This window comes from Stegostoma tigrinum, unplaced genomic scaffold (genome assembly GCF_030684315.1).
Source record: "Stegostoma tigrinum isolate sSteTig4 unplaced genomic scaffold, sSteTig4.hap1 scaffold_247, whole genome shotgun sequence".
Lineage (NCBI taxonomy): Eukaryota > Metazoa > Chordata > Chondrichthyes > Orectolobiformes > Stegostomatidae > Stegostoma > Stegostoma tigrinum.
Window position 1 is genome coordinate 24,237 of NW_026728180.1, and position 16,802 is coordinate 41,038.

At 58.8% G+C, this 16,802-nt stretch overlaps 1 long non-coding RNA gene across 2 annotated transcripts in view; it reads left to right on the forward strand.

The window, feature by feature from the left end:
- The window catches only part of LOC132208022 (uncharacterized), a 43,247-nt gene that overhangs the window by 16,486 nt on the left and 9,959 nt on the right, over positions 1-16,802 (forward strand). For both annotated transcript variants that reach the window (XR_009444134.1, XR_009444135.1), the window contains exon 5: positions 11,684-11,845. This is a non-coding gene — a long non-coding RNA (uncharacterized LOC132208022). The remainder of the gene's footprint in view (positions 1-11,683; positions 11,846-16,802) is intronic.

Below are 16,802 nucleotides of genomic sequence, written 5' to 3' on the forward strand. Positions count from 1 at the left end.
ACCCGCTCAGAGGGACTGGCCCCCGCAGCCCTGACCCGCACAGAGGCACTGGGTACCCGCTGCCCTGACACGCTCACTGCGACCTGCCCCCAGCAGACCTGACCCGCTCACTGCGACCTGACCCCCGCAGACCTGACTCGCTCACTGCGACCTGCCCCCAGCAGCCCTGATCCGCTCAGAGCGACTGGCGCCCGCAGCCCTGACCCCCTCACTGCGACACTGCGCCCCGCAGGCCCGACCCGCTCACTGCGACCTGCCCCCCGCCGCCCTGACACGCTCACTGCGACTTGCCCCCCGCAGTGTGTCCCGCTGACAGGGACATGCCCCACCAGCCCTGACCCGCTCAGAGGGACTGGCCGCCGCAGCCCTGACCCGCTGAGATGGACTGGTCCCCGGAGCCCTGACCCGCTCAGAGGGACTGCCGCCTTGACCCGCACAGAGGGACTGGCCTCCGCAGCCCTGACCCGCTCACTGCGACCTGCCCCCCGCAGACCTGTCCCGCTGACAGGGACTTGCCCCCGCAGGTCTGACCCGCTCAGAGGGATTGGCCCCCGCCGCCCTGACCCGCTCAGAGGGACTGGCCCCCGCCGCCCTGACCCGCTCAGAGGTACTGCCGCCCGCAGCCCTGACCCGCTCAGAGGGACTGGCCTCCGCAGCCCTGACCCGCACAGAGGCACTGGGTACCTGCTGCCCTGACCCGCTCAGAGGGACTGGCCCCCGCTGCCCTGACCTGCTCAGAGGGACTTGCCCCCCGCAGCCCTGACACGCTCACTGCGACTTGCCCCCTGCAGCCCTGACCCGCTCACTGCGACTTGCCCGCTGCAGCGTTGACCCGCTCACTGCGACCTGCCCCCAGCAGCCCTGACCCTATCACTGCGACTTGCCCCCTGCAGCCCTGACCCTATCACTGCGACTTGCCCCCTGCAGCCCTGACCCGCTCACTGCGACTTGCCCCCTGCAGCCCTGACCCTATCACTGCGACTTGCCCCCTGCAGCCCTGACCCGCTCACTGCAACTTGCCCCCTGCAGTCCTGACCCGCTCACTGCGACTTGCCCCCCGCAGTCCTGTCCCGCTGACAGGGACTTGCCGCCCGCAGTCCTGTCCCGCTCGCAGGGACTGGCCCCCGCAGCTCTGACCCACTCACTGCGACTTTCCCCCCGGCAGTCCTGTCCCGCTGACAGGGACTTGCCCCCGCAGGTCTGACCCGCTCAGAGGGATTGGCCGCCGCAGCCCTGATCCGCTGAGATGGACTGGCCCCCGCCGCCCTGACCCCCTCAGAGGGACTGGCCCCCGCCGCCCTGACCCCCTCAGAGGGACTGGCCCCCGCCGCCCTGACCCCCTCAGAGGGACTGGCCCCCGCCGCCCTGACCCCCTCAGAGGGACTGGCCCCCGCCGCCCTGACCCGCTGAGAGGGACTGGCCCCCGTCGCCCTGACACGCTCACTGCGACCTGACCCGCTCACTGCGACCTGCCCCCCGCAGACCTGACTCGCTCACTGCGACCTGCCCCCAGCAGCCCTGACCCGCTCAGAGCGACTGGCGCCCGCCGCCCTGACACGCTCACTGCGACTTGCCCCCCGCAGTCGTGTCCCGCTGACAGGGACATGCCCCACCAGCCCTGACCCGCTCAGAGGGACTGGCCGCCGCAGCCCTGACCCGCTGAGATGGACTGGTCCCCGGAGCCCTGACCCGCTCAGAGGGACTGCCGCCTTGACCCGCACAGAGGGACTGGCCTCCGCAGCCCTGACCCGCTCAGAGGGACCGGCCCCCGCAGCCCTGACCCGCTCACTGCGACCTGCCCCCCGCAGACCTGACTCGCTTACAGGGACTGGCCCCTGTAGCCCTGACCCTATCACTGTGACTTGCCCCCTGCAGCCCTGATCCGCTCACTGTGACTTGCCCCCTGCAGTCCTGACCCGCTCACTGCGACTTGCCCCCTGCAGCCCTGACCCGCTCACTGCGACTTGCCCCCCGCAGTCCTGTCCCGCTGACAGGGGCTTGCCGCCCGCAGTCCTGTCCCGCTCACAGGGACTGGCCCCCCGCAGCCCTGACCCACTCACCGCGACTTTCCCCCCGCAGTCGTGTCCCGCTGACAGGCACTTGCCCCCCGGCTGTCCTGTCCCGCTGACAGTGACTTGCCCCCGCAGCCCTGACCCCCTCAGAGGGACTGGCCGCCGCAGCCCTGACCCCCTCAGAGGGACTGGCCCCCGCCGCCCTGACCCCCTCAGAGGGACTGGCCCCCGCCGCCCTGACCCCCTCAGAGGGACTGGCCCCCGCCGCCCTGACCCCCTCAGAGGGACTGGCCCCCGCCGCCCTGACCCCCTCAGAGGGACTGGCCCCCGCCGCCCTGACCCCCTCAGAGGGACTGGCCCCCGCCGCCCTGACCCGCTCAGAGGGACTGGCCCCCGCCGCCCTGACCCGCTCAGAGGGACTGCCGCCTTAACCCGCACAGAGGGACTGGCCCCCGCAGCCCTGACCCGCTCAGAGGGATTGGCGCCCGCAGTCCTGACCCGCTCAGAGGGCTGGGCACCGGCAGCCCTGACCCCCTCACTGCGACACTGCGCCCCGCAGCCCTGACCCGTTCACTGCGACAATGCCACCTCCGCAGCCCTGACCCGCTTAGTGCGACTTGCCCCCCCGCAGTCCTGACCCGCTCACTGCGACTTGCCCCCCGCAGTCGTGTCCCGCTGACAGGGACATGCCCCCGCAGCCCTGACCCGCTCTGAGGGACTGCCCGCCGCAGCCCTGACCCGCTCAGAGGGACTGGCCCCCGCAGCCCTGACCCGCACAGAGGCACTGGGTATCCGCAGTCCTCACCCGCTCAGAGGGACTGGCCCCCGCTGCCCTGACCCGCTCAGAGGGACTTGCCCCCCGCAGCCCTGACACGCTCACTGCGACTTGCCCCCCGCAGCCCTGACCCGCTCACTGCGACTTGCCCCCTGCAGCCCTGACCCGCTCAGAGGGACTTGCCCCCCGCAGCCCTGACCCGCTCACTGCGACCTGCCCCCAGCAGCCCTAACCCGCTCACAGGGACTGGCCCCCGCAGCCCTGACCCTATCACTGCGACTTGCCCCCTGCAGTCCTGACCCGCTCACTGCGACTTGCCCCCCGCAGTCGTGTCCCGCTGACATGGACTTGCCCCCCCGCAGTCCCGTCCCGCTGACAGGGACATTCCCCACCAGCCCTGACCCACTGAGAGGGACTGACCGCCGCAGCCCTGACCCGCTGAGATGGACTGGTCCCCGGAGCCCTGACCCGCTCAGAGGGACTGCCGCCTTGACCCGCTCAGAGGGACTGGCCCCCGCAGCCCTGACCCGCTCAGAGGGACTGGCCCCCGCAGCCCTGACCCGCTCAGCGGGCTGGGCACCGGCAGCCATGACCCGCTCAGAGCGACTGGCCCCCGCAGCCCTGACCCGCACAGAGGCACTGGCGCCTGGCGCCCGCAGCCCTGACCCGCTCAGAGGGACTGGCGCCTGGCGCCCGCAGCCCTGACCCGCTCAGAGGCACTGGCGCCCGCAGTCCTGACCCGCTCAGCGGGCTGGGCACCGGCAGCCATGACCCGCTCAGAGCGACTGGCCCCCGCAGCCCTGATCCCCTCACTGCGATACTGCGCCCCGCAGCCCTGACCCGTTCACTGCGACAATGTCACCTCCGCAGCCCTGACCCGCTTACTGCGACTTGCCCCCCCGCAGTCCTGACCCGCTCACTGCGACTTGCCCCCCGCAGTCATGTCCTGCTGACAGGGACATGCCCCCAGCAGCCCTGACCCGCTCAGAGGCACTGGCGCCCGCAGTCCTGACCCCCTCACTGCGACACTGCGCCCCGCAGCCCTGACCCGTTCACTGCGACAATGCCCCCTCCGCAGCCCTGACCCGCTTACTGCGACTTGCTCCCCCGCAGCCCTGACCCGCTCACTGCGACCTGCCCCCAGCAGCCCTAACCCGCTCACAGGGACTGGCCCCCGCAGCCCTGACCCTATCACTGCGACTTGCCCCCTGCAGTCCTGACCCGCTCACTGCGACTTGCCCCCCGCAGTCGTGTCCCGCTGACATGGACTTGCCCCCCCGCAGTCCCGTCCCGCTGACAGGGACATTCCCCACCAGCCCTGACCCACTGAGAGGGACTGACCGCCGCAGCCCTGACCCGCTGAGATGGACTGGTCCCCGGAGCCCTGACCCGCTCAGAGGGACTGGCCCCCGGAGCCCTGACCCGCACAGAGGGACTGGCGCCTGGCGCCCGCAGCCCTGACCCGCTCAGAGGGACTGGCGCCTGGCGCCCGCAGCCCTGACCCGCTCAGAGGGACTGGCGCCTGGCGCCCGCAGCCCTGACCCGCTCAGAGGGACTGGCGCCTGGCGCCCGCAGCCCTGACCCGCTCAGAGGGACTGGCGCCTGGCGCCCGCAGCCCTGACCCGCTCAGAGGGACTGGCGCCTGGCGCCCGCAGCCCTGACCCGCTCAGAGGCACTGGCGCCCGCAGTCCTGACCCGCTCAGCGGGCTGGGCACCGGCAGCCCTGACCCGCTCAGAGCGACTGGCCCCCGCAGCCCTGACCCCCTCACTGCGACACTGCGCCCCGCAGCCCTGACCCGTTCACTGCGACAATGCCCCCTCCGCAGCCCTGACCCGCTCACAGGGACTGGCCCCCCCGCAGCCCTGACCCGCTCACTGCGACTTGCCCCCCGCAGCCCTGACCCGCTCAGAGGGACTGCCGCCTTGACCCGCACAGAGGGACTGGCCCCCGCAGCCCTGACCCGCACAGAGGCACTGGGTACCCGCAGCCCTGACCCGCTCAGAGCGATTGGCCCCCGCAGCCCTGACCCGCTCAGAGGGACTGGCCCCCGCTGCCCTGACCCGCTCAGAGGGACTTGCCCCCGCAGCCCTGACCCGCTGACAGGGACTTGCACCCGCAGCCCTGACCCGCTCACTGCGACCTGCCCCCCGCAGACCTGACTCGCTCACTGCGACCTGCCCCCAGCAGACCTTACCCGCTCACTGCGACCTGCCCCCCGCAGCCCTAAACCGCTCACAGGGACTGGCCCCCGCAGCCCTGACCCTATCACTGCGACTTGCCCCCTGCAGCCCTGACCCGCTCACTGCGACCTGCCCCCCGCAGACCTGACCCGCTCACTGCGACTTGCCCCCCGCAGACCTGACCCGCTCACTGCGACTTGCCCCCTGGAGTCGTGTCCCGCTGACAAGGACTTGCCCCCCCGCAGTCCCGTCCCGCTGACAGGGACATGCCCCACCAGCCCTGACCCGCTCAGAGGGACTGGCCGCCGCAGCCCTGACCCGCTGAGATGGACTGGTCCCCGCTGCCCTGACCCGCTCAGAGGGACTGCCGCCTTGACCCGCTCAGAGGGACTGGCCCCCGCAGCCCTGACCCGCTCAGAGGGACATGCCCCCGCAGCCCTGACCCGCTCAGAGGGACTGGCTGCCGCAGCCCTGACCCGCTCAGAGGGACTGCCGCCTTGACCCGCACAGATGGACTGGCCCCCGCAGCCCTGACCCGCACAGAGGCACTGGGTATCCGCAGCCCTGACCCGCTCAGCGGGACTGGCCCCCGCTGCCCTGACCCGCTCAGAGGGACTTGCCCCACGCAGCCCTGACACGCTCACTGCGACTTGCCCCCCGCAGCCCTGACCCGCTCACTGCGACTTGCCCCCCGCAGCCCTGACCCGTTCACTGCGACCTGCCCTCCGCAGACCTGACCCCCTCACTGCGACTTGCCCCCTGCAGCCCTGACCCGCTCACTGCGACTTGCCCCCTGCAGTCCCGACCTGCTCACTGCGACTTGCCCCCCGCAGCCCTGTCCCGCTGACTGCGACTTGCCCCCCGCAACCCTGTCCCGCTGACAGGGACTGGCCCCCGCAGCCCTGTCCCGCTGACAGGGACTGGCCCCCGCAGCCCTGTCCCGCTGACAGGGACTGGCCCCGGCAGCCCTGTCCCGCTGACAGGGACTGGCCCCCGCAGCCCTGTCCCGCTGACAGGGACTGGCCCCCGCAGCCCTGTCCCGCTGACAGGGACTGGCCCCCGCAGCCCTGTCCCGCTGACAGGGACTGGCCCCGGCAGCCCTGTCCCGCTGACAGGGACTGGCCCCGGCAGCCCTGTCCCGCTGACAGGGACTGGCCCCCGCAGCCCTGTCCCGCTGACAGGGACTGGCCCCCGCAGCCCTGTCCCGCTGACAGGGACTGGCCCCCGCAGCCCTGTCCCGCTGACAGGGACTGGCCCCCGCAGCCCTGTCCCGCTGACAGGGACTGGCCCCCGCAGCCCTGTCCCGCTGACAGGGACTGGCCCCCGCAGCCCTGTCCCGCTGACAGGGACTGGCCCCCGCAGCCCTGTCCCGCTGACAGGGACTGGCCCCCGCAGCCCTGTCCCGCTGACAGGGACTGGCCCCCGCAGCCCTGTCCCGCTGACAGGGACTGGCCCCCGCAGCCCTGTCCCGCTGACAGGGACTGGCCCCCGCAGCCCTGTCCCGCTGACAGGGACTGGCCCCCGCAGCCCTGTCCCGCTGACAGGGACTGGCCCCCGCAGCCCTGTCCCGCTGACAGGGACTGGCCCCCGCAGCCCTGTCCCGCTCACTGCGACTTGCCCCCCGCAGCCCTGTCCCGCTCACTGCGACTTGCCCCCCGCAGCCCTGACCCGCTGACAGGGACTTGCCCCCCGCAGACCTGACCCGCTCACTGCGACCTGCCCCCCGCAGCCCTGACCCGCTCAGAGGGACTGGCCCCCGCCGCCCAGACCCGCTCACATGGACTGGCCCGCCGCAGCCCTGACCCGCTCACTGCGACTTGCCCCCCGCAGCCCTGACCCGCTCACTGCGACCTACCCCCCGCAGACCTGACTCGCTCACTGCGACCTGCCCCCAGCAGACCTGACCCGCTCACTGCGACCTGCCCCCCGCAGACCTGACCCGCTCAGAGGCACTGGCGCCCGCAGTCCTGACCCGCTCAGAGGGCTGGGCACCGGCAGCCCTGACCCGCTCAGAGCGACTGGCCCCCGCAGCCCTGACCCCCTCACTGCGACACTGCGCCCCGCAGCCCTGACCCGTTCACTGCGACAATGCCCCCTCCGCAGCCCTGACCCGCTTACTGCGACTTGCCCCCAGCAGCCCTGACCCGCTCACTGCGACCTACCCCCCGCAGACCTGACCCGCTCAGAGGCACTGGCGCCCGCAGTCCTGACCCGCTCAGAGGGCTGGGCACCGGCAGCCCTGACCCGCTCAGAGCGACTGGCCCCCGCAGCCCTGACCCCCTCACTGCGACACTGCGCCCCGCAGCCCTGACCCGTTCACTGCGACAATGCCCCCTCCGCAGCCCTGACCCGCTTACTGCGACTTGCCCCCAGCAGCCCTGACCCGCTCACTAGGGACTGGCCCCCGCGGCCCTGTCCCGCTGACAGGGACTGGCCCCCGCGGCCCTGTCCCGCTGACAGGGACTGGCCCCCGCGGCCCTGTCCCGCTGACAGGGACTGGCCCCCGCGGCCCTGTCCCGCTGACAGGGACTGGCCCCCGCGGCCCTGTCCCGCTGACAGGGACTGGCCCCCGCGGCCCTGTCCCGCTGACAGGGACTGGCCCCCGCGGCCCTGTCCCGCTGACAGGGACTGGCCCCCGCGGCCCTGTCCCGCTGACAGGGACTGGCCCCCGCGGCCCTGTCCCGCTGACAGGGACTGGCCCCCGCGGCCCTGTCCCGCTGACAGGGACTGGCCCCCGCGGCCCTGTCCCGCTGACAGGGACTGGCCCCCGCGGCCCTGTCCCGCTGACAGGGACTGGCCCCCGCGGCCCTGTCCCGCTGACAGGGACTGGCCCCCGCGGCCCTGTCCCGCTGACAGGGACTGGCCCCCGCGGCCCTGTCCCGCTGACAGGGACTGGCCCCCGCGGCCCTGTCCCGCTGACAGGGACTGGCCCCCGCGGCCCTGTCCCGCTGACAGGGACTGGCCCCCGCGGCCCTGTCCCGCTGACAGGGACTGGCCCCCGCGGCCCTGTCCCGCTGACAGGGACTGGCCCCCGCGGCCCTGTCCCGCTGACAGGGACTGGCCCCCGCTGCCCTGTCCCGCTGACAGGGACTGGCCCCCGCTGCCCTGCCCCGCTGACAGGGACTGGCCCCTGCAGCCCTGACCCGCTCACAGCGATTTTCCCCCGCAGTCCTGTCCCGCTCACAGCGGTTTGCCCCCGCACTCCTGTCCCGCTCACAGCGGTTTGCCCCCGCACTCCTGTCCCGCTCACAGCGGTTTGCCCCATGCAGTCCAGTCACGCTCACAGCGACTTGCTCCCTCAGTCCTGACCTGCTCATCAGGACTGATCCCCGCAGCCCTGACCCGCTCACAGCGATTTGTCACACGCAGCCCTGACCCGCTCACAGGGACTGGCCCCACAGCCCTGTCCCGCTGACAGGGACGTGCCCTCGCAGCCCTGACCTGCTCACAGCGACTTGCCCCTCCTTCCTGACCTGCTCACAGGCACTTGTTCCCTCCGTCGTGAGCCGCTCACAACGACTTGTCCCCTCTGTCCTGACCCGCTCACAGCGTCTTGCCTCCCATCCCTCTTAGACAGGTCACCCCTTGCTCAGAAACGGTCCCAATTATCCATGAACCGGAAACCCTGCCCCCTGTGCCAGCTCCTTAACCATGCATTCATCTCACCTATCTTTCTATGACTTAGCTCACTAACATGTGGCACTCATGGCAACCCATAAATTATTACCCTCTCGGTCCTGCCTTTCAGCCTCTTTGCTAACTCCTTGTACATAGTCCGCAGGATGTCATCCCTCTTTCTGCCTATGTCATTGGTACCAACGTGCACCGTGGCCTCTGGCTGCTCACCCTCCCCTTTAAGAATTTGTTGCAACCAATCAGAGATGTCCTTGACCTTGCACCAGGCGAAGCAACACGTGGCCCTGGTGTCTCAAATGTGGCGACAGAATCTATGCCCCCAACGAATGAGTCTCCAACCACACTCGCTCACTTGGATTTGCCTTACTCTGTCCCACAGCAGGATGGTTTGCACTATGGACCTGGCTACTGCTGATTATATAACTGACCCAGTTTAGTTTTAGATCAGTGTTAACCTTGGTTTAGTGGATAGCTAAGCACCTCAGTAGTCTACAATACAGGAGAAATACATTCTTAAGCTGACAGATTCTGTGACAGTCAAGAACAAGCACTGAATTGTTCTGACCTCATTTCCAACACCTGGCCCGTAGCCTTGCATGGCTTGGACAGCACTTGCACATTTAAAAAAAAATAAATGTAACGATGATGTGAGGGTAAGGACATGGAATTTTTTTGATATGGTCATATTCTCTCTTGTTGGAGCTGATTGCTGCTTAGCACTTGTATGGTGCAAATGTAACTTATCCTTTATCAGGCCAAGCCTGATCGTTGTCCAAGTCTCACTGTATTTTCTCATCGTTGACTTAATGTTGGTTCGGCCCAACAGTGTTGTACATACCCTGCCTATTCTGAAACTCTACCACTTAACATTAAGTCTAATAAAGACAAGTATCCAATCTGCCTTCCAAACCACTTCAACGACCTGGTCCATTACGTTGGGGGATCAACAGGCATGCACATCAAGATCCTGAGATCCCTCTGATCATTGGTGCTTGTGAGGTCCCTATGATTCATCATGGGCTCCAAGATCTGATTGTGCTGTGTCACCTAATCCTTATCCCATTTGTCCTTACATGAAATGATGTTCACAAACGCTTCTCAAAAATTCTTCCCAATCCTACTTTTTGCAATCATGACACAGGTGAGCATAAAACTTGGAACACGACAGCAACAGGAATGTGCCCTTTGGCCCACCATGTTGGGCCAAACATGACAACAAATGAAATAATCCCTTCTGCCTGTCCTTGATCCATAGCCCTCCATTCCTTGCAGATTCGTGCACTGAACTAAAAGTCCCTTTTAAATGCTTTCATCGTATCTGCATCCACTACCACCCCGGGCAATGTATTCCACACTTTTAACATGCTCAGTGTGAAGTATTTGCCCCTCACATCTCTTTTGAACTTCCCCCCTCTCAGCTTAAATGCATGCCCCCTAATAGTGGACACTTCAACTCCGGGGGAGAAATTTTCTGACCGTTAGCTGTATTTATGTAACTCCTAATTTTATAGACTTCTATCAAGCCTGCCCTCAGCTTCTACTGCTCCAGAGAAAACGAAGAGTTTTTCCAGCTTCTCCCTCTCGTTCATCCCCTCTATTCCAGTCAGCATGCTGGTAAATCTCTTCTGCACCCTGTCCAAAGCCTGCACGTCCTTAGTGTAATGTGGCGGCCAGAATTGAATGCAATACTCTGTGTGGTCTCACCAAAGTCTTGTAAAGCTGCAATGTGACATCCTGACTCTTGCACTGAGTTCCCCTATGAATAAAGGCAAGCATGCGATATGCCTTCTTGACCACCCTATCTACTTGTGTGGCTACTGTCAGGGAGTTATGGTCTAGGACCCCAAGATCCCTCTGGACATCACTGCTGTTTGGGGTCCTGCCATTAACTGTGTATCCCTTTCCTTAACACTTGGTCTCCTAAAATGCAACACCTCATGCCTGCCCAGATTAAATTCCATTGGCCATTTCTCTGCTCGTGTTTGCAATTGGTCTGTATCTTGCTGTGTCCTTTGACAACCTTCCATGCTGTCCACAAGTCCACTGGTCCTTATATCATCTGCAAACTTAGTAATCCCGCGTCTACATTTGCAACCAAGTCATTTACATATATCACAAACAGCAGAAGTCACATCGATGCGGAACACCACTCGTCACTGAGCTGCAGCCAGAAAAACAGCTTTCCACCACTGAGACGGCAAGAACTGTAGATGCTGGAATCAGAGATAACCAAGTGTGGAGTTGGAGGAACGCAGCAGGTCAGGCAGCATCAGAGGAACAGGAAAGCTGACATTGTTGATGCTGCCTGGCCTGCTGTGTTCCTCCAGCCCTATACTGTGTTCTCTTTGTTAGCCTTCCACCGCTACTGTCTGCCTTACATGGGCAGGCCAAGTCACCACGGATCTCATGGATCTTAATCTTCTGGATGAGCATACCATGAGGGACCTTGTTGAAAACCTTCGTAAAATCCATGTATATGTTATCAACTTTTCTCCCCAAATTGATCACCCTTGTCACCTCCGTGAAAACTTCAACTGACTTGGTAAGACATAACCTGCCCCGCATAATGCCATGCTGGCTGTCCCTTATTAACCCATACCTTTGAGACATGAGACACTCATCAGTCTGTAGTTTCCTGGAAAGTCCCCGTTTTCCTGCTTGAACAGAGAAACAACTTTATCCACTCACCAGTCTCCGCAACCCCTCCAGTGCCTGGCAAGGATATCAGATCCTGTTGAAGGTGGGGTGTTGATGCATTTGTGTCATGATTGTGTTTTGTTTCAGCCCTAACATTCAAAGCAGTGTAAGAATGTCTTTGTGCAGCAGGCGAGGTGTTATGAGACTGAGCCTTCATACAATTGCAAGATGTTGAAAATTTGCCATTATTTATGAAAACAGTGATAAATTTCCATGATCAACATTTCTGTTACACTGCAATGATTATCCCGTGGCATGTAAAATCAGAAAGATACGATAAAATGAGACTGGGTCATATGCAGGGAGAAGGTTTGCCTTTCATGTCTATAGAAGTAGTGAAATATTTCCGTGAATCTAAAAGTCACTTTTCCGTTCATTGAAGGACACAATCATCGCCTTGGAAGCTTCATCACGATACTACTTTGCATTTCTGAAGAGGGAAGAAGAAATCAATATGCAAATTCAATTCCATGGTTTTGGAAGTCCCATTGAGAACACGATTCATTTGCGCCAGCACAATTCTCTGACCGAGAAAGAATTGAAGGTGAGTTTGTAGTTTAGAAGATCGCAGCAATTTATGCATCAACTTCTTCATCGATAATGTTCCATTGCTTTCAAACTGCATTTTCCACTCTGCAAGATAATAACTGTTAGAACAAGCAACAGTATCGGCAGATGGTCTATGGGGAATGCAATGTTACAAAACCCAATCCATTCAACCACATATTTCAGATATGTCAACAAATTAAATATTCCAGCACAGGATAAAACAAGGAAGATGAGAGTGAGGAGGCAATAGCTCTGATGACAAATGAACAGAAATTTACCTTTCTCCATTCGAGCAAAAAAGCAGGCACACAAATAAATAATCATCTAACAATGCACGTGTGCAACGGAGGCTACAGGGGGACTAAGAATGCCGAACTGTTGTCATGCGTATTGCTGAAAGGATGATTGAAACAGAATCTGTGGTAAATTTGTTGAAATACAGATGATGCATCTCAGGATGTTGGAGGAAGAAGATTTATGGACTGAGGCAAATTGTATTGCCCTTTTCAGGAGTTATTCGGTTCATCATGAATTGAAAGACTTCCTTCCGTGCTGAAAGCTTTAGTTTAGTTGCAGCTGGATCACAATTTCTGTTCCTGGTAGCATTTAGCAAACTGTTAAAAGTGAATGTCACTGCACAGAATTCCAAACATGACTCCAGTCAGTAGAGAAAATATCCAAGGGGTATGATGAGTTGTATCCTCTCATGTTGAACAATGCAGCTACAGATACAATGGAGGCACTGATGATAATGTTCCAAGAATCCTTAGATTGTGGAAAATTCTCAGAGGATTGAAAGATTGTGAACATAACACCATTATTGCAAAGATACTTCGACAAAATAGCAAGCCAGTATTGCCAATTTAGGTCAACCTGGGTAGATGTTCATGCCGGCAATGAAAGATGAAATAACAGGGTACTGAGTGTGCCATAACATCCTACAGAGTTAACATCCTTTTATAAAGGGGAAATAATACGTGACAAACTTGCTACAGTGCTTTGAGAAGGAAACAAACATTACTGATGAAGGACCACCAGTTGATGTCGTACATTGAGATTTCAACAAAGCATTTGATAAGGTACAGCTCATAAGGTGTCTCAAATGAAATGAGCCCATGTGTTCAAGGGTAGTATGTTCGGATGGACAGAGGACTGCATTGTAAATAGAAGTAGAGTTGTAGCAGCAGGATGGTAACTGACAAGTCATGTACGGCCACAGAGCGAATGCTGCGGAGGCCATACACCTCATGTTGACTGGGTTGATTTCGGAAATGGCGTAGGGGATTGCTATGCTTATGAATGTTGGGCAGGGTGGGACTACGTTCATTGGCGTTTATAAGATTGAAAAAATCTTATTTTTTCAACTTGTAAGATTCTAAAGAGGCTTGATAGTGTATATCCGTAGAGATTACTCCCATTTGTGAAAGATTTTACGACCAGAGGCCATATTTTCAAATTGGTTGCCTATTAATTCAGTGAAGAATTACTTCTTTCAGGTTGTAGCACTCTATTGAACACTTTAGCCAAGAAGATTTTCGAGGTAATGCCATGAATCATATGCTAGGCTGTAACGGCCAGGTTAATTTTTAAATCAAGAAACAATGATAATGAGAAAAGGGTCTGGGCCTGAAACGTCAGCTTTTGTGCTCCTGAGATGCTGCTTGGTCTGCTGTGTTCATCCAGCTTCACACTTGGTTATCTTGGATTGTCCAGCATCTGAGCTTCCCATTACCAGTGATAATGAGAAAAGGGTAGTCTTTGCAGTGGAAGATACTTCAAGGATCCCCTTATTACTAAAGAATACAGGGAGGAATTAAACACATCACTACCACACCATCACTACCATGAGAGAAGTCGCACTAGACAATCTAATGGAGTGAAAGCAGATTAGACTCTTTGCCGTGATGGTTTACTTTCTAAGATTCTCAACAATGAGCTTCAGAGTCGGTGTATGCATTGATTGTAATTTCCCAAAAAGGCTTAGATTCTAGAGAAGCATCTGAGGGCTGGATAACTGCCGACGAGAGATAACTATTTAAAAAGGAGAGAGGCAAAAAGAAGATAACTACAACCGAAACAACGTAACATCTATTGTTGGAAATATGTGGCAATCAACTATGAAGAAAATAATAGCAGGACATTTGGAAAATCAGAATCTAATCAAACAGAATCACCATAGATAATGGGAACTGCAGATGCTGGAGAATCCAAGATGACAAAATGTGAGGCTGGATGAACACAGCAGGCCAAGCAGCATCTCAGGAGCACAAAAGCTGACGTTTTGGGCCTAGACCCTTCATCAGAGAGGGGGATGGGGTGAGGGTTCTGGAATAAATAGGGAGAGAGGGGGAGGCGGACTGAAGATGGAGAGAAAAGAAGATAGGTGGAGAGAGTATCGGTGGGGAGGTAGGGAGGGGATAGGTCAGTCCAGGGAAGATGGACAGGTCAAGGAGGTGGGATGAGGTTAGGAGGTAGATGGGGGTGCGGTTAGGGCTGGGAGGAAGGGATGGGTGAGAGGAAGAAGAGGTTAGGGAGGCAGAGACAGGTTGGACTGGTTTTGGGATGCAGTGGGTGCAGGGGAAGAGCTGGGCTGGTTGTGTGGTGCAGTGGGGGGAGGGGACGAATTGGGCTGGTTTACGGATGCGGTGGGAGAGATTTTGAAACTGGTGAAGTCCACGTTGATACCATTATGCTGCAGGGTTCCCAGGCGGAAGATGAGTTGCTGTTCCTGCAACCTTTGGGTGGCATCATTGTGGCACTGCAGGAGGCCCATGATGGCCATGTCATCTAAAGAATGGGAGGGGGTGTGGAAATGGTTTGCGACTGGCAGGTGCAGTTGTTTGTTGCGAACTGAGCGGAGGTGTTCTGCAAAGCGGTCCCCAAGCCTCCGCTTGGTTTCCCCAATGTAGAGGAAACCACGCCGGGTACAGTGGAAGCAGTATACCACATTGGCAGATGTGCAGATGAACCTCTGCTTAATGTGGAATGTCATCTTGGGGCCTGGGATTGGGGTGAGGGAGGTGGTGTGGGGGCAAGTGTAGCATTTCCTGCGGTTGCAGGGGAAAGTGTCGGGTGTGGTGGGGTTGGAGGGCAGTGTGGAGCGAACAAGGGAGTCACGGAGAGAGTGGTCTCTCCGGAAAGCAGACAGGGGTGGGGATGGAAAAATGTGTTGGGTGGTGGGGTCGGATTGTAGATGGCGGAAGTGTCAGAGGATGATGCGTTGTGTCTGGAGGTTGGTCGGGTGGTGTGTGAGAACGAGGGGGATCCTCTTGGGGCGGTTGTGGCGGGGGCGGGGTGTGAGGGATGTGTTGCGGGAAATAAGGGAGATGCGGTCAAGGGCGTTCTCGATCACTGTTGGGGGCAAGTTGCGGTCCTTGAAGAACTTGGACATCTGGGATGTGCGGGAGTGGAATGTCTTATCGTGGGAGCAGAAGCGGCGGAGGCGGAGGATTTGGGAATAGGGGATGGAATTTTTGAAGGATGGTGGGTGGGAGGAGGTGTATTCTAGGTACCTGTGGGAGTCGGTGGGCTTGAAATGGACATCAGTTACAAGCTGGTTGCCTGAGATGGAGACTGAGAGGTCCAGGAAGGTGAGGGATGTGAACTGAAGGTTGGGGTGGAAGGTGTTGGTGAAGTGGATGAACTGTTTGAACTCCTCTGGGGAGCTAGAGGCGGTGCCGATACAGTCATCAATGTACCGGAGGAAGAGGTGGGGTTTGGGGCCTCCAGTGACAGTGCAGCACTCCCTTAATATTGTGAAAGATTTTACGACCAGAGGCCATATTTTCAAATTGGTTGCCTATTAATTTAGGGGAAGAATTACTTCTTTCAGGTTGTAGCAATCTATTGAACACTTTAGCAGAGAAGGTTTTAGAGGTAATGCCATTAATTATATGCTCAGCTGAGATGGCCAGGTTAATTTTTAAATCAAGGAACAACGACAATGAGAAAAGGGTAGCCTTTACAGTGGAAGATACTTCAAGGATCCCCTTATTACTGAAGAATACAGGGAGGAATTAAACACATCACTACCACACCATCACTACCATGAGAGAAGTAGCTGTAGACAATCTAATGGAGTGAAAGCAGATTAGACTCTTTGCCGTGATGGTTTACTTTCTAAGATTCTAAACAATGAGCTTCAGAGTCGGTATGTGCATTGACTGTAATTTCCCAAAAAGGTTCAGATTCTCGAGAAGCATCTGAGGGCTGGAAAAATGCTGATGTGACGTCCCTATTTAAAAAGGAGAGAGGCAAAAAGAAGATAACTACAACCGAACCAGTCTAACATCTATTGTTGGAAATGTGTGGCAATCAACTATGAAGAAAATAATAGCAGGACATTTGGAAAATCATAATCTAATCAAACAGAATCACCATAGCCTGATGAAAGAGAAATTCTGTCTGGCTAATTTGTTTGGGTTTTTGGAGGAAGTTTTGGGAGGAGAATTAATGGAGGAAAACCAGTAAATGTGTTGTGTTTGGACTTGGAGAAATCATTGAGAATGTACTCAAAAGTAATAAGCTAAGAGCTGCGGTTTTGAAGGCAGTATATTGCTATGGATCAGTATGCTTTGCACGTTCTGGAAGAAGAGATCACATCTCGAGTGAAATGCACCAAGTGAATATATATTTTGGGGAACTTGGTGGCAATGCGGTAAGTCAGTGCAGAGTGTAAGAGGTGCCATTTGCTTGCTTTTTTTGCCTGATAGTTCATAAGCATTTTTTTTTTGAGACAGGGTGAATTGAAGCCAGAATCAGGGACCGAGAGGGTGAACCAGGTTCATTGGTTGGTGATCGCTACTGGTTTAAGAATCTATTATCGGTAGCTTTCAGATTGAAAGTAAATCGGAGAAATATTTACAGGCTACAAACTAAAAGACCAGAATGTTTTCAAATCAAATTAAGATCGAAGTAATTGAAATGGAGATGCCAGGCCAGATGATGATTTG